This window comes from Pleurodeles waltl, chromosome 7, assembly GCF_031143425.1.
Source record: "Pleurodeles waltl isolate 20211129_DDA chromosome 7, aPleWal1.hap1.20221129, whole genome shotgun sequence".
Classification (NCBI taxonomy): domain Eukaryota; kingdom Metazoa; phylum Chordata; class Amphibia; order Caudata; family Salamandridae; genus Pleurodeles; species Pleurodeles waltl.
The window spans coordinates 311,472,168-311,499,085 of record NC_090446.1 but is presented as its reverse complement, the minus strand read 5'-3'; the positions used below and the strand labels follow the sequence as shown (position 1 = coordinate 311,499,085).

General features: G+C 45.6%; 1 protein-coding gene across 3 annotated transcripts in view; it reads right to left on the bottom strand.

The window, feature by feature from the left end:
* IFT52 (intraflagellar transport 52) overlaps positions 1 to 26,918 on the bottom strand; it is a 492,806-nt gene that overhangs the window by 38,249 nt on the left and 427,639 nt on the right. The window lies entirely within an intron of this gene.

Sequence of the window (26,918 nt, the reverse complement as noted above, 5' to 3'; positions counted from 1 at the left end):
CAAGCCCAACACTAGATGTCGGAAGGGCTATGCATAGCATGTGTATCTGTAGCTACACATGCCATCGAACATATATATTACCAACTGGGGGTTGCCAGTAGGTAGTTATAGTTAGAGCCTTGTTTCTATTGAAAGTGTTTTTTTGGCCTGGCTATATCTTTGGCACCATTTGACGAATCTTAAAGAAATTTTCCAAAATCCAAGTGTGCCAAAGGATTTTGTTGTGCATGGAAAGTATGGGGCTGATCCGTCAAGTGGGGGCTGAGAAAAGGGGTGGGGTGGAGTATAAAACAAAATTTTTAAAAAAAGTGCGTTGCCCATTTTAATTCTTAGAGATTTCAGACACGATTACACCCCGAACCACTGGACGGAATTACACCAAATTTGGCAGAATGGTAACTCTTGGTCCAGAAATTGCTTTTTTCATAATTGGTGTAAATCTGTTTAGTAGTTTTTGAGATATTCAACGAAAACCAAATTTGTGTATCTACAGGCAGGAAGGCTTCGCAATCGTCCCGATCTCATGCAGAAATCTGATTGGCTGCCAACACTTTAACCAGGAAGTGCTGGCAGACATTTTGAAACTCTGCTTCAACCGAGTCTCAAAAACCCCCAAAAATAAAAATAATGGGTGCAGGGCACATTTACCCTAAGCTTCTAGCCTTGGTATAGGAGTCCCCTGTGACCCTGCCAGGGCACAAAAAGCATTTTTTTTGTTAAATTCAAGCGAAATCCGGAAGTATTTGCAAATTTCGCAGTAAACAAACAAAAAAAAAAAAAAGAAGTGCTTTCTCCTGTGCTTACTTTTAATTTTGCCCCTGGGAAGGTCTCCTCAGGGCTAAAAAAAACACTAAAGGAGAGTGTCCGCGAGGACCCCAGGAACCACCACCTCCCTGGGGCCAAATTGAATGGAGGAGAAGGTTATTGGGCCACCCTCGTGGAAACATACATGGCCCTGAGGCTAAGGACTACCACCCCCCCCCCCCACCTACCCCAGGGCTGGCTCTTTTTTTTTTTTTAACAGATTTTACTGCATTTTCCAATACAGGCAGTTACATGCTGCAAGACCCAGTTACAGCAAACCACATATGAATGTCACTCATAAAACAGCTAGTGTGATAACCAGTGGGTCTGTTATCATATAATTTATTCAGGAATATTCTATCAATGTGCAACACAGATGTGGAACCTAAACATTACCAACTTGCCAACCAAAGCACTGCTATGAACCTCCCCTCGAGCCCCAGCCATCTGTTGGGCAGGAGTAATGTCTGGACCATCTCCCCTTAGTACACACGTTAGGATTGTCCCACCTCCTGTGAATATTCCTCGCAAACTAATGGTGCACCCCATATGTAGTACCCCTAACTGGTCTATGGGTTCCAGGGTATCAGGAGGGGAATCATGGTCGTTGTCGAATAAACAATCCACTAATAGGTCTCAAGCATGGGCCCTGTCCATCAGTGTCTGCCCCCTTTTGGCATCCCGAAGCTGCACTGCACTATCATATCCCGCCCATTTTATGAGATCCTGTCTCCACTTAGATAAGCGGGTCCCTTGGTAGATTTCCAATTCTTTGCAATTTCTCTCTTTGCTATTGTCAATACAAGGTTTATGAATTTGGTGGTCGTTTTGTGTGTTGCGGGCCTAGGAAATCCCCCCCCCCCCCCCCCTCCAGTCACACTAATAATGAGCACTGAATTTCTCAGGAAGTCACTTCATTAAGTAGGTCTACGATCTCCGGCCAGTAACCCTCTAGTCCAGGGCAGCTCCACACCAAATAGTACATCTCTGCCCCCATTTGCCCACAACACGGGCAGTCTGCCTTGCATGCACCAAAGTGTCATATCATGCGTCTTGGGGTGAGAGACGCACTCTCTAGGTAGAGAAAACTTATCAACTTGGATCTGGTGTTACAGGTCATGGTGCAAGAATTTATACGAATTTTGCCCCAATCAGCGTCCGCTATCGGGTGAACAATGTCTTGCTCCCACTTTTATCATAATGTGCTCAGTGGTTTGGTGAGGTCTTGGCTTATGGCCTTAGTACGGTCTGAAGTAATACATAGTGTGTGGCAACCGCTATGGGTGTGGGGGTCCCTGTGTCTGCATCCCCAGTGGCTCTTCATCATTGCTTGAAGTGCTCGATGCCATAAGAATTGCCCTCTGGGGATATCATAAGTAGTGGGGAAGTCGTCAAACAACAGTAGTACTCCGTGGCCGTAGAGGTCTCCCATGCAGTGCACCCTGTAAGCTGACCATTCGGCTAAATTCCGTAGTGCTGGGTTTTGCAACAGATTTTAGAGTCTCTGCAAAGGGAGGTTGGGGGAATATGGGGCTGCTGTCTGGGTGCGGTGAAGTGTCCATCACCAGCGAACCACTTCCGACTTTGGGCCGTAAACCTCCAAGGGAATCAGGGGTTCCAATAAACCCCAATGAGGGCCCTGGGATGAGGGTGAGATCTGGTCCCACCGTCATTGCCCAGGCCCAGGGGATGCAGCCATCGTGCCAACCTCTGAAGTTGGGCCACCAGATAGTACAACTCCATGTCAGGTGCCACCAATCCCCTGGTTGTTGTTGCACGCTGTAATTTAGACAGGGACACACTCTGCCAACCTGAGCCCCAGATGAGCTGTGTCAAGAGTGTAGAGCTTCTTGAAAATTTACAGGGTTTTATGAGGGGCAGGGTAGAGATTAAGTAAAGTAATCGGGGAAGGGCGAACATCTTGGCTACTGTAATCCGGCTAGCTACTGCTAGTGGGAGGGTCTTCCAAAAATCAACGCTTTCCCTCAGATTTTTCACTGCTCTCTCCATGCTACCCTCCAGTTTGTTTCCTATGTTGTGGTATACGTGGACCCCCAGGTGTGACAGGCATGTACCCTCCCATGTAAGGTCCATAGGTTTGTGGCGGAGGGGAAGTCTTGCAAAGGGGAAAAAGGCTGGATTTTTGTCAGTTAATTTGTAGGCCCAATATGCCACCAAAGCTCTCCAGCAGGGTGATCGCCCTGGGTAATTCCTCATCTGCGTTTTTTAGAAACAGGAGCATATCATCTACGTAAAAGGCAGCGTAATGCGTTATTCTCTGGGTAGTCACGCCACAATAGGCTAATCCGGTTCTTGCTTCGGCCCTCGGAGGTTCATCCACGAGGGCGAACAAAAGGGGGGACAGAGGGCACCCGTCTGGTACTGCGGTGTACAGTGTAGGATTCAGAGACATGTCGACCCGTTTTGACTCTAGTGGTGGGGTTTGAGTAAAGGAGTTTGACCCAATTAATAAACCCAAGTAATCCCAGTGGAGGCTATCCAAAACCTCTTCTATGTCAAGTGATGCAATCATTGCTTCTGGGCGGATCGTGGAACCAGAATCAAGTATCTCTAGCAGTAACCGTATGTTCTAGGCCATGCTACGCCTGGGTATAAAACCGGATTCCTCAGCGTGGACTAGGTTGTCATTCGAGGGAGGAGATGGGTGGCCCAAATTCTGCTCAATATTTTATCATTTGTGTTAAGCATAGGTAAGGGTCAGCATGCTCTTCCATCTTGTGATAAGCATTTAGGTTTTAAGAGGGGAACCAACAGAGCTTCCCTAGTTGTTGTGGGAAGGTGACCTCTGGGGCAGGCTTCCGTATACAGCTAAGCCATTCTAGGGAGTAGTTCTTCCATGTATCTGGCGTAAAACTCAAGAGGAAGGCCATCCGTGCCAGGTACCTTTCCTAAGGCTATGTGTTTAATTGCTGATGGTACCTCGTGTGGTGTGATGTTCTCTCCTAGTTCGCCAAACTCCTCTGGGGAGATGGTGGATAGTTCTGTAGGGTCAAGGAAGTCAGCTATCTGCTGAGTTTCCAGTTCGACTGGTGTGTCATAGAGATCTGTAACATCAGGTGAAATGGTCATTTATTGCCCTTTGTGTATTCAGTCACTCAGATTCCACCTTGAGGATGAGGGATACTATAGTGGCAAAGTTAGCTAGCCAAGCCAATTGTGCGCCAGCCTTCTCTCATTCCGTATGTGCTCTATTCATATATTCACGGTAAACGAAGCACCGTAGCCTCTCAGTGGATGCTGCCACCTCCTCCTTTTTATTGAGTAATTGCTGTTTCAAGTCAGGATTACCTGGTCTCGCGTTCTCTAACTCCCTAGGTGCCCTTTCAAGTTATTCAAGTTCCTTAACTAATGTGCGCCTTGTCCCTACCATTTCGGCTATGCACTTTCCCCGAATGGCCGCCTTGAAGACGTCCCATTCAATCATTACTGAGGATGCTGGGGCCCCGTTGTCTGTGAAGTAGGCCCAGATTGCTTCCCCCGATGTTATAGCAGAATACTTGGTCCTCCAGTGCCTCACTTTTAATTGCCAACTGGGAACACAATGGACCTCCTGGACCCCACGGAGGGATATCAATGTGGGGCTGAGGGCAGATATGGTCCTGCATAGGTATTCTGTGGATTGGACAGCGCTATGGATACTTGGAGAGCACAGGAGCGCATCGAGCCGGATATGTAAGTTGTGCGTTCCCGAGTAAAAGGAATACTCCTGTGCATCAGGGTGTACGTGCCGTCAAGAATCTATTAGCTCCCCACCTGCGCTGCCATGTATGGAACATCTGTGCGAGTTGGCATACCGGTGAGTCAGGGAGAGGTGGAGTGAGACCTATCCAACACAGGGCCTGTAATGCAATTGCAGTCCCCTCCTATCAGGATGTCTTATGTCACGTATGGTGCCAATAATCCTGACATGTCGTTGGAGAACACCCCCCGATCTATACTGGGAGGATATAATACTACCACAGTTAGGTCACGCCATGCCAGTCGTCCTCTTAACACAACATATCTTCCCTGGGGTCTATAATCTTGGAAGTTAATTGGAATGGAACTCTGGGTCTAATCCAGATTAGTACCACCCTGGCGATATCTGAATGTGTGGTGGCAAATGGTAGGCCCACCATCTTTTTCTTAAGGCCTTTTTCTCAGCTACAATGAGATGGGTCTCCTGTGGTATAACAAAGTGGGTCCTTCTTCCTTTGAGGTATGTGTATATCTTGTACCTTTTGAACATGTTGTTGAGGCCCCGTACATTCCAGCTGAGGAAATTCTGTGTTAAGGAGGCTGCCATGGGTCTTGTACGAAGATAGAAAGGAGATGGGTTGGTATTGTGTGCTGGGCTAGGCCCCCCCCGTTGGGCTATGTCAGGACGCTCGGGGTCCTTCGAGGGGTGCCAACTTCCAATGGCCCAAAACCAGAAAAAGCTTCCCAACTGCCCAACCCCAGGACAAGAGATCAGAGCCATCCAAACCAGCCAAACAACACTTAGCTCTTGTGAAGTCAACATCTGCATTACAATAAGAGGTGGGCCTGCCAGCAATCCCGTCTCCCGGCTTCACGTCACGCCCACTAGCAGTATTTCAGGCAATCCGTCCCACCTCCGGCATAAGTATTTTTCTTGTATCTCAGCTAGCATTACAAACAGTGAACTGGTAGAGTTAATGCAGTTAACGTGTTGTTGGGATCTTTGCGCTTGAAGGCAATAAATGTTTAGGTAGGATCCTGGGGCTTGTTTAGATAATGTGATCAGAGGTGTCAAAAGTTATCTGCGGCAAGGAGACTGTAGTGCCTCTAGAGGACACTGAAGTAAGGTCGGAGTCTGTTCCTCCAGTCTCATCGTAGTCTCTCAGGGAGGAGGGATCTGATCCAGCTGTGTTGAGCTCGGCCACCTCCCCCACCACCCTTTGCCGGTCTTTCAGGGCTAGGGACCTGGAACGGGCTCCTCCCACCTTGTTCGATTTATTCTTCCTGGGTGTCTGCCCATAATTGTTGGGGGCAGCCCTCTGAAGTGGAGCCTGTTTGGTTGCTACATTTCACCACTTGCACGAAGGAAGCACCCATCCCAAAAGTGTTTGGCAATATTGGTGGCTTTTGTGAAAGGATATATAGATATATATTTATTGATAAAAGAAGATGTCAATGCAATGTAAGGAAAATGTCACTTACCCAGTGTACATCTGTTCGTGGCATTAGTCGCTGCAGATTCACATGCTGTGCACATCCCGCCATCTGGTGTTGGGCTCGGAGTGTTACAAGTTGTTTTTCTTCGAAGAAGTCTTTTCGAGTCACGAGACCGAGGGACTCTTCCCATTTCGACTCCATTGCGCATGGGCGTCGACTCCATCTTAGATTGTTTTCCCCGCAGAGGGTGAGGTAGGATTTGTGTATGCTAGTAATAGTGCCCATGCAATGGAGTGAATGCGTATGTACATAATAAAGTTTCAAGTAATTTATTTACAAATGTACAAATGTTTAAGATCTACTTCTAAACGGCTACAGTCTCCCGGGGAGGCGGGTGGGCGGGCGCATGTGAATCTGCAGCGACTAATGCCACGTACAGATGTACACTGGGTAAGTGACATTTTCCGTTCGATGGCATGTGTAGCTGCAGATACACATGCTGTGCATAGACTAGTAAGCAGTTATCTCCCCAAAAGCGGTGGTTCAGCCTGTAGGAGTTGAAGTAGTTTGGAATAATGTTCTTAGTACAGCTTGACCTACTGTTGCTTGTTGTGCAGCTAGCACATCTACACAGTAGTGCTTGGTAAATGTATGAGGCGTAGACCATGCCGCTGCCTTACATATTTCGTTCATTGGAATATTTCCTAGAAAGGCCATGGTAGCACCTTTTTTTCTGGTTGAGTGTGCCTTTGGTGTAATAGGCAGTTCTCTTTTAGCTTTAAGATAGCAGGTTTGAATGCACCTAACTATCCATCTAGCAATGCCTTGTTTTGAAATTGGATTTCCTGTATGGGGTTTTTGAAATGCGATAAATAGTTGTTTTGTCTTTCGAATTAGTTTTGTTCTGTCAATGTAGTACATTAGCGCTCTTTTGATGTCTAATGTATGTAGTGCTCTTTCAGCTACAGAATCTGGCTGTGGGAAGAACACTGGTAATTCTACTGTTTGATTCAAGTGGAACGGTGAGATTACTTTTGGTAAAAATTTGGGATTTGTTCTTAGAACAACTTTATTTTTGTGTATTTGAATAAATGGTTCTTGAATGGTAAACGCTTGAATTTCACTCACTCTTCTTAGAGATGTGATGGCAATTAAAAATGCAACTTTCCACGTTAAGTATTGCATTTCACAAGAGTGCATGGGCTCAAAAGGTGGGCCCATGAGTCGTGTTAAGACAATGTTGAGGTTCCATGAAGGAACTGGTGGCGTTCTTGGTGGTATAATTCTCTTTAGGCCTTCCATAAACGCTTTTATGACTGGTATCCTAAATAATGAAGTTGAGTGCGTAATTTGCAGGTAAGCTGAAATTGCAGCAAGATGTATTTTATGGAAGAGAAAGCTAGTTTAGCTTTTTGCAGATGTAGTAAGTATCCCACTACATCTTTTGTAGATGCGTGTAAGGGTTGAATTTGATTATTATGGCAGTAATAGACAAATCTTTTCCATTTATTTGCATAGCAGTGTCTAGTGGTAGGCTTTCTAGCCTGTTTTAGGACCTCCATACATTCTTGTGTGAGGTCTAAATGTCCGAATTCTAGGATTTCAGGAGCCAAATTGCTAGATTCAGCGATGCTGGATTTGGATGCCTGATCTGTTGTTTGTGTTGTGTTAACAGATCTGGTCTGTTTGGTAGTTTGACATGAGGTACTACTGACAGGTCTAGTAGTGTTGTGTACCAAGGTTGCCTTGCCCATGTTGGTGCTATTAGTATGAGTTTGAGTTTGTTTTGACTCAACTTGTTTACTAGATATGGAAGGAGTGGGAGAGGGGGAAAAGCGTAAGCAAATATCCCTGACCAGTTCATCCATAGCGCATTGCCCTGAGACTGATGTTGTGGGTACCTGGATGCGAAGTTTTGGCATTTTGAGTTTTCCTTCGTTGCAAATAGATCTATTTGTGGTGTTCCCCAAATTTGGAAGTAAGTGTTCAGTATTTGGGGGTGAATCTCCCATTCGTGGATCTGTTGGTGATCCCGTGAGAGATTGTCTGCTAACTGATTCTGAATTCCTGGAATAAATTGTGCTATTAGGCGAATGTGGTTGTGAATCGCCCAATGCCATATTTTTTGTGTTAGGAGACACAACTGTGTTGAGTGTGTTCCTCCTTGTTTGTTTAGGTAGTACATTGTTGTCATGTTGTGTGTTTTGACAAGAATGTATTTGTGGGTTATCATGGGTTGAAATGCTTTCAGCGCTAGAAATACCGCTAACAGTTCTAGGTGATTTATGTGTAACTGTTTTTGCTGTATGTTCCATTGTCCTTGGATGCTGTGTTGATTGAGGTGTGCTCCCCACCCTGTCATGGAAGCATCTGTTGTTATCACATATTGTGGCACTGGGTCTTGGAAAGGCCGCCCTTGGTTTAAATTTATACTGTTCCACCATTGAAGCGAGATGTATGTTTGGCGGTCTATCAACACCAGATCTAGAAGCTGACCCTGTGCTTGTGACCATTGTGATGCTAGGCACTGTTGTAAGGGCCGCATGTGTAACCTTGCATTTGGGACAATGGCTATGCATGAGGACATCATGCCTAGTAGTTTTAGTATTATTTTTACTTGTACTTTTTGTTTTGGATACAAGGTTTGTATTACATTGTGAAATGTTTGTACTCTTTGTGGACTTGGAGTAGCAATCCCTTTTGCTGTGTTGATTGTTGCTCCCAAGTATTGCTGTGTTTGGCACGGCTGCAGGTGTGACTTTGCGTAGTTGATTGAGAAACCTAGTTTGTGTAGGGTTTCTATGACATATTTTGTGTGTTGTGAACACCGTTTTAGCGTATTGGTTTTGATTAACCAATCGTCTAGGTATGGGAACACATGTATTTGCTGCCTTCTGATATGTGCAGCTACTACTGCCAGGCATTTTGTAAAAACCCTTGGTGCAGTTGTTATTCCGAATGGCAACACTTTGAATTGGTAATGTATCCCTTGGAATACAAACCTTAGGTACTTTCTGTGTGAAGGATGTATTGGTATATGGAAATATGCATCCTTTAGGTCTAGTGTTGTCATGTAGTCTTGTTGTTTGAGCAGTGGGATTACGTCTTGTAGAGTAACCATGTGAAAATGGTCTGATTTGATGTAGGTATTTAATGTTCTGAGATCTAGTATCGGTCTCAGGCTCTTGTCCTTTTTGGGTATCAGGAAGTACAGTGAGTAAACTCCTGTGTTTAATTGATCTTTTGGTACTAATTCTATTGCTTCTTTCTGTAGCAATGCCTGAACTTCTAGTCCTAGAAGATCTATATGTTGTTTCGACATATTGTGTGTTTTCGGTGGGACGTTTGGAGGGAATTTGAGAAATTCAATGCAATAACCATGCTGGATAATTGCTAAGACCCAAGTGTCTGTTGTTATTTCCTCCCAATGTGTGTAAAACTTGGTTAGTCTCCCCCCCACAGGTGTTATGTGTTGGGGATTTGTGACCTTGAAGTCACTGTTTGTTTTGAGGAGTTTTGGGACTTTGGAACTTTCCTGTTTCTTTGAAACTGTCCTCCTCTATATTGTCCCCGAAAACCTCCCCGCTGATACTGGCTCTGGTAAGTGGGCTTTGTTTGCGAGGTTGTGGCTTCTGTGGTTTGCCCTCGAAACCCCCCTCGAAATTGTGTTTTTCGAAATGTGCCTCTGCTCTGCGGGGAGTAGAGCGCGCCCATGGCTTTTGCCGTGTCAGTGTCTTTTTTAAGTTTTTCAATTGCAGTGTCCACCTCCGGCCCAAACAACTGCTGTCCGTTGAATGGCATATTCAGCACAGCTTGCTGTATCTCTGGTTTAAATCCTGATGTACGCAGCCATGCATGCCTCCTTATCGTTACTGCTGTGTTGACAGTTCTAGCAGCTGTGTCTGCAGCATCCATTGCTGATCAAATTTGATTATTGGAGATATTTTGTCCCTCTTCGACCACTTGCTGCGCTCTTTTTTGAAACTCCTTTGGCAAGTGTTCAATAAGGTGTTGCATCTCGTCCCAATAGGCCCTATCATATCTGGCTAGCAAAGCTTGCGAATTTGCAATACGCCACTGGTTTGCTGCCTGTGCCGCCACCCTTTTGCCTGCTGCGTCGAATTTTCTACTTTCTTTATCTGGAGGTGGCGCGTCTCCTGAAGTATGAGAGTTGGCTCTTTTGCGCCCTGCTCCAACTACAACAGAGTCTGGTGATAGCTGTTGTGTGATGTACACTGGGTCTGTTGGTGGCGGTTTATATTTTTTATCTACTCTTGAAGTAATGGCTCTCCCTTTGACAGGCTCTTCAAACACCTGTTTGGAGTGTTTTAGCATTCCGGGCAACATTGGCAGACTTTGATATTGACTGTGCGTAGACGACAGTGTATTAAAAAGGAAGTCATCTTCAATGGGTTCTGAGTGAAGGTTGACATTGTGAAATGCTGCTGCCCTTGATACCACTTGAATGTAGCCTGTACTATCCTCAGGTAGCGAGGGTTTTGCTGGATAGCATTGAGGACTATTGTCTGACACTGGTGCGTCGTAAAGGTCCAATGCGTCAGGGTCATCATGACTCATCCCCGTATGTGTTGGGGATTGCATCATTGGTGGAGTGGCTACCGGTGATAGTTGTGGAGAGTGATGTGGGGACGGTGGTGGTGTTATTTGTTTAGCCACTTTTGCTTGTGGCTGTTTGTCCTTGTCCTTGTCTTGGAAGGCAAGTTTTTGTTTCATTCTGATTGGGGGAAGAGTGCTGATCTTCCCTGTATCTTTCTGAATAAAGAGCCGCCTTTGCGTGTGATCTGGCTCTATTGTCTGTAATTCCTCTTCAAATCTGTGTGTCTTCATTTGAGAGGACAGTCCTTGTTCCTCTGAATAGGAAATAATTTTCGGTTCGGATGCCGGATGTTTCGGCACCGAAACCTGTTCTGCTGCTTTTTTCGGCTCCGACAAAATCTTTTTGCTTTTCGGCGTAGTGCCCTCTCGGTGCCGACCAATTTCGGTGCCGCTGTCTCGGTGCCGACTCTTTTCGGAGCCACTCTCTCGGGCCCGAGATTGCTGCGTGCCTGTATCTCGACCGGAGTCGGATGACTTCGACACCAGCTCGCCCATTTTCGGTGCCGATGGACGGTCACTTCCTACTTTTCGGGTTAAGCCATGGCCTGTTGGCGGTGGCGTCCCCTGGGCTTTGGCAGTCTTTTCGTGAGTTTTTTGTTTCGACGTCTTACTCACGGTTTTTGGCGTTTCTTCAGGATCGACCTCCTCCGAGTCCGAATCCTGGACGGAGAATGTTTCTTTCTCCTCCTCGAAACACCCTTGTCCTGTCGGCACCGACGCCATTTGCAGTCTTCTTGCTCTTCGGTCCCTGAGTGTCTTCCTCGACCGAAACGCTCGACAGGCCTCACAAGTATCCTCCCTTTGTTCTGGTGACAAACACAAGTTACAGACCAGGTGTTGATCTGTATATGGATACTTGTTATGGCATTTTGGACAGAAGCGGAATGGGGTCCGTTCCATCAGCCTTGAAGAGACACGTGGCCGGGCCGACCAGGCCCCGACGGGAATCGAAAAACCCCGACGGGCCACCGGAGCTCTTCTCAATTCGGTGTCGATCTGTTGTAACTAACCCGATACCGAACGCAAACAATACCGACGATTTTTCTGAGATTCTAACTAACTTTCCGACCCGAAACACAGAGCGAAAAGGAACACGTCCGAACCCGATGGCGGAAAAAAAACAATCTAAGATGGAGTCGACGCCCATGCGCAATGGAGTCGAAATGGGAGGAGTCCCTCGGTCTCGTGACTCGAAAAGACTTCTTCGAAGAAAAACAACTTGTAACACTCCGAGCCCAACACCAGATGGCGGGATGTGCACAGCATGTGTATCTGCAGCTACACATGCCATCGAACGTACATATTTCATATATACTACAGGCTTCCGGGGAGGAGGGAGGTTGCATGTGAATCTGCAGCACTACATGCCACGAACTGATGTCTACTGGGTAAGTAACATTTTCCGTTCAATGGCATGTGTAGCTGCAGATGCACATGCTTTGCAGAGACTGTAAAGCAGTCCCTTTCCAAAATAAGCGGTGGCTAGCCTGTAGGAGTTGGAGTAGTTTGAAATAGTGTTTTAGGCACTGCTTGTCCAACCTTTGCTTGTTGGCGAGATAAAACATCCACACAGTAGTGTTCAGTAAATGCATATGGTGTGGACCATGTGGCTGCTTTACATATACCTGCCATTGGTATATTTCCTAAGAATGCCATTGAAGCTCCTTTCTTTCTAGCAGAATGTGCTTTAGGAGTTACTAGTAACTGGCTTTTAGCTTTAAGATAGCAAGTCTGAATACACTTTACTATCCATCTGGCTAACCCTTGTTTTGAAATAGGATTACCCTTGTGAGGTTGTTGAAAAGCCACAAAGTTGTTTAGACTTTCTCAAATGTTTTGTTCTATCTATATTATACGAGAGCCCTTTTGACATCAAGGGTATGAAGACCTCTTTCAGCAACTGAATATGGCTGTGGAAAGAAATCTGGCAATTCCACTGACTGATTGATCTAAAATGGTGAAACTACTTTTGGTAGGAATTGTGGGTTTGTCCTAAGGACTAATTTTTTTGTGTGAATTTGAAAGAAAGTTTCTTCTAAAGTGAACGCTTGAATTTCACTAACTCTTTTTAAGGAAGTAATTACTACTAAGAAAGCAACCTTCCATGACAAAAACTGGAGCGGTCAAGTATGCATCAGTTCCCATCCTAGACCCATAAGTCTTGTGAGCACGATGTTAAGATTCCAGGCAGGAGCTGGTGGAACTCTAGGTGGAATAATTATTTTAAGGCCTTCTATAAAAGCTTGTATAACAGGAATCCTAAACAGAGAGTATGCTGTCTGTTTTGGAGGTAAGTAGCTATTGCTGTTAAATGGATTTTTATAGAATATACAAGATTTGCTTTTTTGTAAATGAAGCAAACAGACAATATCCTGTACTGATGCTTTATGTGGGTTAAGGTTTTTGGCTGACAGTAATATACAAAATAGCGGCATAACACTGTCTAGTTGTAGGTTTGCGTGCTTCCTTTGGAATATCGATACATTCAGATGGAAGCTGTACATTGCCAAATTCTATGACCTCAGGTGCCAAATCGCCAGGTTGAGCATACTGGGATTGGGATGCCTAATTTGACCTTTGTTCTGGGTCAATGGGTCTGGTCTGTATGGTAGTTTGTGATGTGGTACTACAGACAGATCGAACAGTGTAGTGTACCAGTGCTGAAGTGCTCACTTGGAAGCTACGAGTATCAGAATGAGGGAGGTGTGACGGATCTTGTTGACCAGAAATTGAATTATTGGGAGAGGCGGAAAAGTGTAAGCAGATATCCCTGACTAATTGATCCATAGAGCATTGCCCTTGGATTGACGGTGTGGGTACCTGGATGCCAAGTTTGGGCATTTAGCGTTTTCGCTTGTGGGGAAGAGGTCTATGTCTGGGGTTCCCCACATTTGGAAGTATTGTTAAAGTACTTGTGAGTGAATCTACCATTCGTGTACTTGTTGATGCAACCTGCTTAAGAGGTCCGCTAGTTGATTGTGCATCCCTGGAATATACTCTGCTAGCAGTCGAATGTGATTGTGAATTGCCCATTTCCAAATTGCCTGTGCTAAAAGGGACAACTGCGATGAGTGTCGCCCCCCCTTCCTGTTTTTGCAGATACTACATTGTGGTCATGTTGTCTGTACTTGTAAACACTGTCTTGTGTGTGATTTGTGTTTGAAAAGCTTTGAGTGCTAGGAACGCTGCTAGTAATTCCAAGTGGTTTATGTCATAAGTTTGTTGAACTGAGTCCCATTCCCGTTGAATGGTGAGGTTGTTGAGTTGGGTCCCCCACCTATCATTGATGCATCTGTTGTTATTATGGTCTGTGGCACAGGGTCCTGAAAGGGCCACCCTTTTAATAAGTTGGTGTGATTCCACCATTGCAAAGAGTGACAAATCTGGCGGTCCAACAACACTCGATCCTGAATATGACCCTGTGCCTGAGACCATGCTTATGAAAGACACTGCTGCAGTGGTCTCATGTGTAGGCGTGCACTGGGTACTACTGCTATGCATGATGCCATCATACCCAATAGTTTCATGATCAACTTCACTGTGTAAGTGTGTTTGTACTGCAGTTGAGATGTGAGATCATGAAAAGCTTAAATTCTTACTGGGTTTGGGTATGCTAATGCTGATTAAGTGTTCAGAATTGCTCCTAGATACAGTTGTATTTGGGCTGGCTGCAGGTGAAATTTCTGATAATTGATTTTGAAGCCTAGGTTGTGTAGGGTGTCCACTGTATACTGTGTATGCTGTTGACAGGTTTGAATTGTACTGGCTTTTATGGACCAGTTGTCGAGATACGGAAAGACATGTATGTGTTTTCTTCTGAGGAATGCTGCAACCACTGCAAGGCATTTGGTGAATACCCTTGGTGCTGTTACTCTGAAGGGTAGTACTTTGAATTGGTAGTGTTTTCCTTCTTAGAAATTTCCGATGTGCTGGATGTATGGGAATGTGGACATACGCATCTTTTAGATCTAATGCTGTCATATAATCTTGTTTCTGTAGCAGGGGAATTATGTTTTGTACAGTGACCATGTGAAAGTGTTCTGACAGAATGTACTGATTGAGGGGTCTGAGATCTAAGATTGGTCTGACAGTACAATCTTTCTATGGCACGAGGAAGTACAGTGAATACAATACCAGCCCTTGTTGGGATATAGGTACCAATTCTATGGCACCTTTGGGCAGTAGTGATTGTACCTCCTGTTTTAATAAATTGAGATGTTCCAGAGTAAGTTTGTGCGAGCGAGGGGGAATGTTTAGGGGAGTAGAGATAAGTTCTAGGCAATAACCATGTTTGATAATTAATAGAACCCATTGATTTGTAGCAATGTTGTGTCATTGTGGGAAAACATTTTCCAGTCTTGCTCCCACAGGAGATGTATGCTGTGTGGGGATCTGTAAAAAGTCAGTATTTAGTTGAGGTGGAAGAACCTCTTGGGACGGTTGATTTACCTTTCCCTCTATAATTATTCCCTCTGTAAGAGCCTCTGAAGAAGCCTCTGTGTAAAAATGCGACCCTTGTTTCTGTTGGGATATTGGTGGCTCTCCAGTTGATGGTTTGAAACCACCCCTAAACTGTGGCCAGCGAAAAGTTCCCCGAGTAGGTGTAGGGTAAAGGGCACCCACAGCTTTAGCTGTATCAGAGTCCTTTTTCAGCGTTTCTATTTTGGTATCAACCTCTTGCCCAAATAGGTGTTGCTTATCAAAAGGGCATATTCAACACTGCCTGTTGTATTTGTGGATTGAACCCTGAAGCCCTTAACCATGCGTGCCTTCTAACGATGACACTGGTGTTGATACTCCTTGCTGATGTATGTGCTGCATCAATTGAAGATGTAATTTGATTATTGGAAATGGACTGCCTTTCTGTTACTATCTGTTGTGCCCTTTTCTGGTGTTCCCGTGAAAGGTACTGTAATAAATCTTCCATTCGGTCCCAATGAGCTTTAATCGTATCTTGCCAAAAGTGCTTGAGAGTTTGCAATCCTCTAATGGTTAGCAGCTTGATTTGCTACTCTCTTTCCACGTGCGTCAAATTTATGACTTTTCTTGTCTGGAGGAAGAGCATGCCCTGTAGATTGGCTATTTCCTCTCTTTCGCAGCACTGGCGACTATAGAGTCAGGTGGTAATTCAGCTTTAATAAAAATCAGATCTGAGGGTGCAGGTTTCTATTTGTTATCCACCCTTGGCGTAATAATTCTAGATTTTACTGGTTCCTTGAAAATGTCTTCTGCATGTTTAAGCATGCCTGGGAGCATAGGGAGACATGGATACCCCTTATGAGTAGATGGTAGGGTATCAAAGAAAAAATCATCCTCAATGGGATCTGTATAAAATAGTACCTTATGATATGCAGCTGCCCTAGCTATAATCTCATTGTAAGCAGTGGTATCTTCATGGGAAGACGGTCTTGCGGCGTATAAGTCAGGATCATTAGGAGGGATGGTATTAGACCTGATATACCTCGATTGGTCATCCCCCAACTTTTTGTCTGCCTTCCTCCACTTTTCTGACACTGTTTGTGCTGGCTTTAGGACTCTGTACACTTTACCACTGCTAACCAGTGCTAAAGTGCATATGCTCTCTCCCTTAAACATGGTAACATTGGCTCATACCCGGTTGGCATATTTAATTTTCCTGAAAGTCCATAGTAAAGTGCACTACATGTGCCCAGGGCCTGTAAATTAAATGCTACTAGTGGGCCTGCAGCCACCCACACAAGTAGCCGCTCACCATGATTCACTGCCACTTCATCTTGGCATTTAAAAGTACTTGCCAAGTCTTAAACTCCCCTTTTTGTACATATAAGTCACCCCTAATGTAGGCCCTAGTTAACCCAAAGGGCAGGGTGCTATGTAGAAAAAAGACAGGACATGTACCTGTGTGTTTTATATGTCCTGGTAGTGGAAAACCCCTAAATTCGTTTTCTACTACTGTGAGGCCTGCTCCTTTCATCCTGGACTTATCGCTATCAATGACCCAGCAAGTCAATGCCGTCTCTTCCTACTGCTTCCACACCCTCCACATGCTTTGGAAGATCTACAAATGGATCCCTACCGGAACCAGAAGGACGGTCACCCAAGCCCTTGTAAGCAGCAGACTGGACTACAGCAACGCCTACTATACAGGAAGCATTGCCAAGCTCCAGGAAAGATTGCAACCCATACAGAACACCTCCTCACGCTTCATCCTGGACATCCCCCGCCACAGCCACATCACAGCCCACCTGAGAGACCTGCACTGGCTCCCTGTCAACAAGAGAATCACGTTCAAGGTCCTCACCCACGCTCACAAAGCACTGTACAATGCCGGACCAGAATACCTCCACAGAAAACTCTCCTTCTACACCAAGTCCCACCAGCTGTGCTTCGCTGACCTTGCCCTCGCCACCGTTCCACGCATCCACAGAACGACTGCCGGTGGAAGATCTTTCTCCCACCTTGCCAAGATGTGGAACACTCTTCCTATCCATCTGCGACAGACACAGGACCTGCTAACCTTCAGGAGACACCTCAAGACCTGGCTGTTCAAGCAGTAGCCACCCCCCACCCCCACACCGCCTTGACACCCTCTCAGGTGAGTAGTGTGCTTTACAAATGTTATGATTGATTGAGTTCATAGCCTACCATTAGGGCTACCCTCATATACTGTTTGAGTGGTAGATTCTGATCAGAAAGGGCTAAACAGGTCATATTTAGTATGGCCAGAATGGCCAGAATGGTAATAGAAAATCCTGTTTATTGGTGAAGTTGGATTTTATCTTACTATTATAGAAATGCCACATTTAGAAAGTGAGCAGTTCTCTGCACTTAAATCTATCTGTGCCTTGCAGCCTGTCTCCAATCCACGTCTGGGTTGGGCTGGTTGACAGCTCCCTTGTGCATTTCACGCAGACAACCACAAACACAGGATACTCAGTCACACCTGCACTCATCTGCATACTGCATGGGTCTTCCTGGGCTGGAAGGGTGGAGGGGCCTGACTTACATTTTAAAGGCTAGTGGCCTGCCCTCACACAATGGACTGCAAAAACCCCTACTGGGACCCTGGCAGACAGGATTGTACTGAAAGGGGGACTTGCGCACTTCAAAACCACTCTTTTAAGTCTTCCCCAAAGGCATATTTGGGTATATAAACTGGGTCTCTGACCCCACCAACTCAGACACTTCCTGGAACTGACCCTGTATCTGGACAGGAGGTCCTGCCTGGCTGCCCAAAGGACTCACCTGGCCTGATTTGCTGTGAAGGACTGCTGCCCTGCTGCCTTGCTGACCTCTGCCTCTGCTGGCAAGTGCACTCCAAGGGCTTGGATTGAGCTTGCCTCCTGTGTCCTGAAGTCTCAGGGCAAAAAAGACTTCAACAACTATAGAAACTCCTTGTGCGCCAAAAAGTGAATCACAGCCCTCCAGAAAAGACGCACATCCTGCTTTGCGACCAACAAATTGCGGCACAGCTGACCCGGAACAATGTAGCCTGATACCCCGAGTGGAGTTCCGACGCAGTGCCTGCCTCGCGACAAACAATTTGACGCATCTCTTCACTGGATCGATGCAAGCACCTGCGCCTTCTCCAGCGCGTCAAGGATGCCCCACATCGTCCTTGGGCATCAAAGAAAAACCCTGCACCGCAGTGAGGAACCTAGGCTGTGTGCCGAAAGTCGACGCAAACCCCATGCTGCAGGAAAAGAAACAATGCAATGCACCGGAAAAAAACAACGCACACCCTTTATCACGTATCTCCTCCTCTGCAATCCTCGTGCGTGTAATTTTTGACGCACACTAGGTTCTGAAATCAAGCATTAACTGTTGATTTTATTTTCTTGCAAAGAGACTATTCTACAACTTCTTAAATACTCATTTCAACTTGTACTAATTGAATCTTTATCGTTTGGACCTTAATTTAACCATATAATATCTTATATTTTTCTAAACGTGGCGGTGTATTTTTGTTGTGTTTTCACTGTGTTACTGTATGAGTTATTGTACAAATACTTTACACATTGCATTCTAAGTTAGGCCGGACTGCTCAGTGCCAAGCTACCAGAGGGTGGGCACAGGATAATTTGGATTGTGTGTGACTTACCCTGAATAGGGTTGTGGTCCCTATTTGAACAAGGGTGTGTATCTCTGCCAACTAGAGACCCCAGTTCTAACAGATGGGATCTGTATCATATAAGTCCCATAGATCTATATCCTGTTGATTGTCACATAAATCAGCCCCATATGTTGACATAGGGAATTGTGGAGAAAATTGTGTGGGTGAAGGTATTGGTGGTGGAGTATCTGGTGGTGGAGAAGCAGGAAATAAAGGAGAATGTGGTGGTGAAGGTTGTGGTGCCTTTGGTTTCTGCTTCTGTTTAAATATTTTAGCAGGTGGAGGCCCGGTTTCTAAAGTTTCTTGGAAAGTAAATTTTCTTTTGATTGTTGGAGGAGGAGAGGCGTTGATTCTTCTTGTGTCATTATGTATATGGATTTTTCGCTGTTCAGCGTTGTAGGAAGTTGGCTTTGTATATGCTATCTCAAAGTAAGAGACAGTGTGCACAGAGTCCAAGGGTTCCCCTTAGAGGTAAGATAGTGGCAAATTTAGATAATTCTAGTGCTCTATTTTGTGGGAGTGTGGTCGAGCAGTAGGCTTATCAGAGGGTAGTGCTAAGCATTTGCTGTACACACACAGGCAATAAATGAGGAACACACACTCAGACTTACTCCAGGCCAATAGGTTTTTATATTGAAAAATATATTTTCTTAGTTTATTTTAAGAACCACAGGTTCAAGATTTACATTAAACACTTTAAATATAAGGTACTTCACTTAGCTACTTTAGGAACTTTGAATAAAAGAAATATCATATACAGTCTTTGTAAAAATGGCAATAAGCTATTTTCAAAGGGGACACTTAGTACAAAAATCAACAGTTCCTGGGGAGGTAAGTAAAGGTTAGATTAGGAGGTAAGTAAAACACTTACAAGTTTCAGTCCTGGGGCACAGGCAGTCCACTGTTGGGGGGTTCAAGGTAACCCCGTAGTTACCACACCAGCGTCTCAGGGCCGGTCAGGTGCAGAGGTCAAAGAGGTGCCCAAAACACATAGGCACCTATGGAGAACAGGGGTGCTCTGGTTCCTGTCTGCCAGCAGGTAAGTACCTGCGTCCTTGGGGGACAGACCAGGGGGGTTTTGTAGAGCACTGGGAGGACACAAGTAGGCACACAAAACACACCCTCAGCAGCACAGAGGCGGCTGGGTGCAGCGTGCAAAGCAGGCATCGTGTTTTGTATAGGTTTCAATGGAGGGACCCAGGGGTCACTGTAGGTGCAGACAGGGGGGCTTCTTGGGGCAGCCACCACCTGGGCTAGGCAGAGGGTCGCCTTGGGTCACTCCTGAGCTGAGGTTCGGTTCCTTCAGGTCCTGGGGGCTGCGGGTGCAGTGTTGTTTCCAGGCGTCGGGTCCCTTGTTAAAGGCAGTCGCGGTCAGGGGGAGCCTCTGGATTCTCTCTGCAGGCGTTGCTGTGGGGGTTCAGGGGGTTTGTCTCTGGTTACTCACGGGCTTGCAGTCGCCGGGGAGTCCTCCCTGAGGTGTTTGTGCTCTGGATCTCAAGCCGGGGGAATCTGGTGCAGAGGTGAAGTCTCACACTTTTGGCGGGAAACGCGCAGTCTTTGAAAGCTGCTCCTTTTTGCAAAGAAGTAGCTGGTTTTGAACAGGGCCGCTGTTCACCGGAGTTTCTTGGTCCTTTAGTCCAAGGCAGTCCTGAGGCTTCAGAGGTCGCTGGTCCCTGTCGGATGTGTAGCTGGAGCAGATTTTCAAAGTTGGAGACAGGCCAGTAGGGCTGGGGCCAAAGCAGTTGCCGTCGTCTGTCTTCTCTGCAGGCTTGTAGGTCAGAAGTCCTTCTTGTTTCTTCAGGTTGCAGGAATCTGATTTCCTGGGAAGCCCCTAAATACTGAATTTAGGGGTGTGTTTAGGTCTGGGAGGGCAGTAGCCAATGCCTACGGTCCTTGAGGGTGGCTACACCCTCTTTGTGCGTCCTCCCTGTGGGGAGGGGGGCACATCCCTAATCCTATTGGGGGAATCCTCCAAACTCAAGATGGAGGATTTCTCAAGGCAGGGGCCACCTCAGATCAGGACACCTTAGGGGCTGTCCTGACTGGTGGGTGGTGACTCCTTGTTTTTCTCAATATCTCCTCTAGCCTTGCCGCCAAAAGTGGGGGCAGTGGCCGGAGGGGCGGGCATCTCCACTAGCTGGGATGCCCTGGGGCGCTGTAACAAAAGGGGTGAGCCTTTGAGGCTCACCACCAGGTGTTACAGTTCCTGCAGGGGGAGGTGAGAAGCATCTCCACCCAGTACAGGCTTTGTTCCTGGCCACAGAGTGACAAAGGCACTCTCCCCATGTGGCCAGCAACATGTCTGGTGTGTGGCAGGCTGGCAGAAACTGGTCAGCCTACACTAAAAGTCGAATTGGTATTCAGGGGGCATCCCCAAGATGCCCTCTGGGTGTATGATACAATAAATACAATAAATTGCACACTGGCATTAGTGTGCATTTATTGTGCTGAGAAGTTTGATACCAAACTTCCCAGTTTTCAGTGTAGCCATTATGGAACCGAGTTCGTGTTTGACAAACTCCCCAGACCATATACTCCTATGGCTACCTTGCACTTATAATGTCTAAGGTTTTGCTTAGACACTGTAGGGGCATAGTGCTCATGCACATATGCCCTCACCTGTGGTACAGTGCACCCTGCCTTAGAGCTGTAAGGCCTGTTGGAGGGGTGACTTACCAATGCCACAGGCAGTGTGAGGTTGGCATGGCACTCTGAGGGGAGTTCCATGTCGACTTAGTTATTTTTTCCCCCCCAGCACACACACGCTGTAAGGCAGTGTTCATGTGCTGAGTGAGGGGTCCCCAGGGTGGCATAAAACATGCTGCAGCCCTTAGAGACTTTCTCTGGCATCAGGGCCCTTGGTACCAGGGGTACCAGTTACAAGGGACTTACCTGAGTGCCAGGGTTGTGCCAATTGTGGAGACAAAAGGTACAGTTTAGGGAAAGAACACTGGTGCTGGGGCCAGGTTAGCAGGGTCCCAGCACACTTTCAAATCATAACTTAGCATCAGCAAAGGCAAAAAGTTAGGGGGAAACCATGCCAAGGAGGCATTTCCTTACAAGCGTCTATTACTTCCAATATGGGCCTTATTTCAGAAGAAGACTCAGTAACTGGAGCATATTTTCCACCCAGATGTTTCAGCTCCAAAAGTCTGGATACTGAATGTTTGAGTCTGTTCGAAAATGTTGGCTCTGAAAATGTTGTTCGTTTTTTTGGCTCCGAGATGCAAGTATTAGATTTTCGGCTCAATTGCGAAAGAGGTGTGGCAAGCTGTCGAATGGATTTTGGCCTTTTATTTCGGCACCGAACCAGAAGGTTGGTCATCCGATTGTATTTTTCAGGTCTGACCACGGCTGGCAAGCAGTGGGGGGGATCCAAGATCAGTGCATAAGCCTTTTTGGTTGTCTTTGGGTGATGGGAAGGGGCTGATGTACTCATGTACTGTGCCGGTGGGATGGATTGGCAGTCGACATGGGAATCTCGATCCGAATCTGAGTCTGCGATGGAAACAGTCGCGTGATGTGCCAATTCCTCTTTTGCATGTTCTTCTCCGAAGATGTTGCGATGACTTGGATGCCATCTCCAACCGACATGCTCTTTGATCCCTAAGAGCGTTCTTCTAACGAAAGGATCGACAAGCGTCACAGTTATCTTCTTTGATCCGGAGAGAGGCAGAGATTGCACACAGAGTGCTGATTGATGTATGGAAACTTGGTGCGACACAGAGGGCAAAAGCAAAATTGAGTCCGTTCCATCAGCCTAACATTGTTCGACTACCACGTGTCGAAGTAGGCCCAAGAAGGGCGTGGTCGCCCTTAAGGGGCGTGTAATCGACCCCAACGATTACAATTGGATCGAATGTAAGATTGGAAAACCCGATCGAGAACTATACCGACGTTTATAGAAAAGAAGAGAGAAGTTCAGATAGTACCAAACTGAGATCTACCGTAGCGAGAGGAAACACGTGTGAACCAGACGGCAGAAAGAAACAAAGGACTGGATGCCCATGCACACTATCCCTGAGAGATGGACTCACTCAATCTCGTGGCTCAAAAACCTTCTTCGAAGAAAAATAACTTCTGAGCCCAACACTAGATGTCGGACTTATGTAAAGCATGTGTACCTGCAGCTACACATGCCATCAAACACAAATATATATCTATATCTATACACACACACACACACACATATATGGAAAATGTCACTTACCCAGTGTACATCTGTTCGTGGCATGAGATGCTGCAGATTCACATGCTTTGCACATCTCGCCATCTAGTGTTGGGCTCGGAGTGTTACAAGTTGTTTTTCTTCGAAGAAGTCTTTTTCGAGTCACGAGATCGAGGGACTCCTCCCCATTCGGCTCCATTACACATGGGCGTCGACTCCATATTAGATTGTTTTCCCCGCAGAGGGGGAGGTAGGAGTTGTGTATTATAGTAATAGTGCCCATGCAATGGAGTAAATATGTATGCACATAATGTGGTTCCAAGCGATATATTTACAAATTTACAAATGTTCAAGATCAATTTCAAACAGCTACAGGCTCCCAGGGAGGCGGGTGGGCGCATGTGAATCTGCAGCGTCTCATGCCACGAACAGATGTACACTGGGTAAGTGACATTTTCCGTTCGATGGCATGTGTAGCTGCAGATACACATGCTTTGCATAGACTAGTAAGCAGTTATCTCCCCAAAAGCGGTGGTTCAGCCTGTAGAAGTTGAAGTTGTTTGAAACAGAGTTCGCAGTACTGCTTGTCCTACTGTGGCTTGTTGTGCTGTTAACACATCCACGCAGTAGTGCTTGGTAAATGTATGAGGCGTAGACCATGTGGCTGCCTTACATATTTCAGTCATTGGAATGTTTCCTAGAAAGGCCATGGTAGCACCTTTCTTTCTAGTTGAGTGTGCCCTTGGTGTAATAGGCAGTTCTCTTTTTGCTTTGAGATAACAGGTTTGAATGCAATTAACTATCCATCTAGCAATGCCTTGTTTGGATATTGGATTTCCTGTATGAGGTTTTTGGAAAGCAACAAACAATTGTTTTGTTTTTCAAATTTGTTTTGTTCTGTCAATGTAGTACATTAACGCTCTTTTGATGTCTAGTGTATGTAGTGCTCTTTCAGCTACAGAATCTGGCTCTTGGAAGAACACTGGTAGTTCTACTGTTTGATTCAAGTGGAACGGTGATATGACTTTAGGTAAGAACTTAGGATTTGTTCGTAAAACTACTTTATGCTTGTGTATCTGAATAAAGGGTTCTTGTATGGTAAATGCTTGTATCTCACTTACACTTCTTAGAGATGTGATGGCAATTAGAAATGCTACTTTCCACGTTAAATATTGCATCTCACATGAGTGCATGGGTTCAAAAGGTGGACCCATGAGTCGTGTCAAGACAATGTTAAGGTTCCACGAAGGAACTGGTGGCGTTCTTGGTGGGATAATTCTCTTTAGGCCCTCCATAAATGCTTTTATGACTGGGATCCTAAATAATGAAGTTGAGTGCGTAATTTGCAGATAAGCTGAAATTGCGTTAAGATGTATTTTAATGGATGAAAAAGCTAGCTTTGACTTTTGTAAATGTAGTAAGTAGCTTACGATGTCTTTAGCAGATGCGTGTAATGGTTGAATTTGATTATTATGGCAATAATAAACAAATCTTTTCCACTTATTTGCATAGCAATGTCTTGTGGTTGGTTTCCTTGCTTGTTTTATGACCTTCATACATTCCTGTGTAAGGTCTAGATGTCCGAATTCTAAGACTTCAGAGCCAAATTGCTAGATTCAGTGATGCTGGATTTGGATGCCTGATCTGTTGTTTGTGTTGAGTTAACAGATCTGGTCTGTTTGGAAGCTTGATATGAGGCACTACTGAGAGGTCTAGTAGTGTTGTGTACCAAGGTTGTCTTGCCCAGGTTGGTGCTATTAGTATGAGTTTGAGTTTGTTTTGACTCAATTTGTTTACTAGATACGGAAGGAGTGGGAGAGGGGGAAAAGCGTATGCAAATATCCCTGGCCAACTCATCCATAACGCATTGCCCTGAGATTGATCTTGTGGGTACCTGGATGCGAAGGTTTGGCATTTTGCGTTTTCTTTTTTTGCAAATAGGTCTATTTGTGGTGTTCCCCATCTTTGGAAGTAAGTGTTTAGTATTTGGGGGTGAATCTCCCATTCGTGGATCTGTTGGTGATCCCGAGAGAGATTGTCTGCTAACTGATTCTGAATCCCTGGAATAAACTGTGCTATTAGGCGAATGTGGTTGTGAATCGCCCAATGCCATATTCTCTGTGCCAGGAGACACAACTGTGTTGAGTGTGTTCCTCCCCGTTTGTTCAGATAATACATCGTTGTCATGTTGTCTGTTTTGACAAGAATGTGTTTGTTGCTTATTATGGGTTGAAATGCTTTCAACGCTAGAAATACTGCCAGTAGTTCTAAGTGATTTATGTGAAACTGTCTCTGCTGAGTGTCCCATTGTCCTTGAATGCTGTGTTGATTGAGGTGTGCTCCCCACCCTATCATGGAGGCATCTGTCGTTATTACGTATTGAGGCACTGGGTCTTGGAAAGGCCGCCTTTGGTTTAAATTTATATTGTTCCACCATTGAAGCGAGGTGTATGTTTGGCGGTCTATCAACACTAGATCTAGAAGTTGACCCTGTGACCATTGTGATGCTAGGCACTGTTGTAAGGGCCAAATGTGCAACCTTGCGTTTGGGACAATGGCTATGCATGAGGACATCATGCCTAGTAGTTTCATCACCATCTTGACTTGTATCTTTTGTTTTGGATACATGGCCTGTATTACATTGTGAAATGCCTGTACCCTTTGTGGACTTGGAGTGGCAATCCCTTTTGTTGTGTTGGTTGTCGCCCCTAAGTATTGCTGTGTTTGATACGGCTGAAGGTGTGACTTTGTGTAGTTGAGTGAGAAACCTAGTTTGTGGAGGGTTTCTATGACATACTTTGTGTGTTGTGAACACCGTTCTTGTGTGTTGGTTTTGATTAACCAATCGTCTAGGTACGGGAACACATGTATTTGCTGCCTCCTGATATGAGCAGCCACTACTGCCAGGCATTTTGTAAAAACTCTTGGCGCAGTTGTTATCCCGAATGGCAACACTTTGAATTGGTAATGTACCCCTTGGAATACAAACCTTAAGTACTTTCTGTGTGAAGGATGTATCGGTATATGGAAGTATGCATCCTTTAGGTCTAGTGTTGTCATATAGTCTTGTTGTTTGAGCAATGGGATTACGTCCTGTAATGTCACCATGTGAAAGTGATCTGATTTGATGTAGATATTTAATGTTCTGAGATCTAATATAGGTCTTAGAGTTTTGTCCTTTTTGGGTATGAGAAAGTACGAGTAAACTCATGTTCTTCTCTGATGAATTGGTACCAGTTCTATTGCATCTTTTTGTAACAACGCTTGGACCTCTAGTTCTAGAAGATCCACATGTTTTTTTGACATATTGTGTGTTTTCGGTGGGACATTTGGAGGGAATTTGAGAAATTCTATGCAATAACCATGCTGGATAATTGCTAGGACCCAAGTGTCTGTTGTTATTTCCTCCCAATGTTTGTAGAACTTGGTTAGTCTCCCCCCCACAGGTGTTATGTGTTGGGGATTTGTGATGTCGAAGTCACTGCTGGTTTTGAGGAGTTTTGGGACTTTGGAACTTCCCTCTACTCTTTTGGAATTGGCCCCCTCGATATTGTCCCCGAAAACTTCCCCGCTGATATTGGCTCTGACAAGTGGGCCTTGTTTGTGAGGTTGTGGGTTCCGTGCTTTGTCCTCGAAACCCCCCTCCAAACTGTGTTTTACGAAATGTGCCTCTGTTCTGTGGGGAGTAGAGTGCGCCCATGGCTTTGGCCGTATCAGTGTCCTTTTTAAGTTTTTCGATAGCAGTGTCCACCTCCGGCCCAAACAACTGCTGTCCGTTAAATGGCATATTCAGCATGGCTTGTTGTATTACCGGCTTGAATCCTGATGTACGCAGCCATGCGTGTCTCCTTATGGTCACTGCTGTATTTACTGTCCTAGCAGCTGTATCTGCTGCATCCATTGCCGAGCATATCTGATTGTTTGAGATACTTTGTCCTTCCTCCACCACCTGTTGTGCCCTTTTTTGGAACTCTTTGGGCAAGTGTTCAATGAAATGTTGCATTTCGTCCCAATGAGCCCTATCATATCTCGCCAGCAATGCCTGTGAGTTGGCAATGCGCCATTGGTTGGCCGCTTGTGCTGCAACCCTTTTCCCCGCAG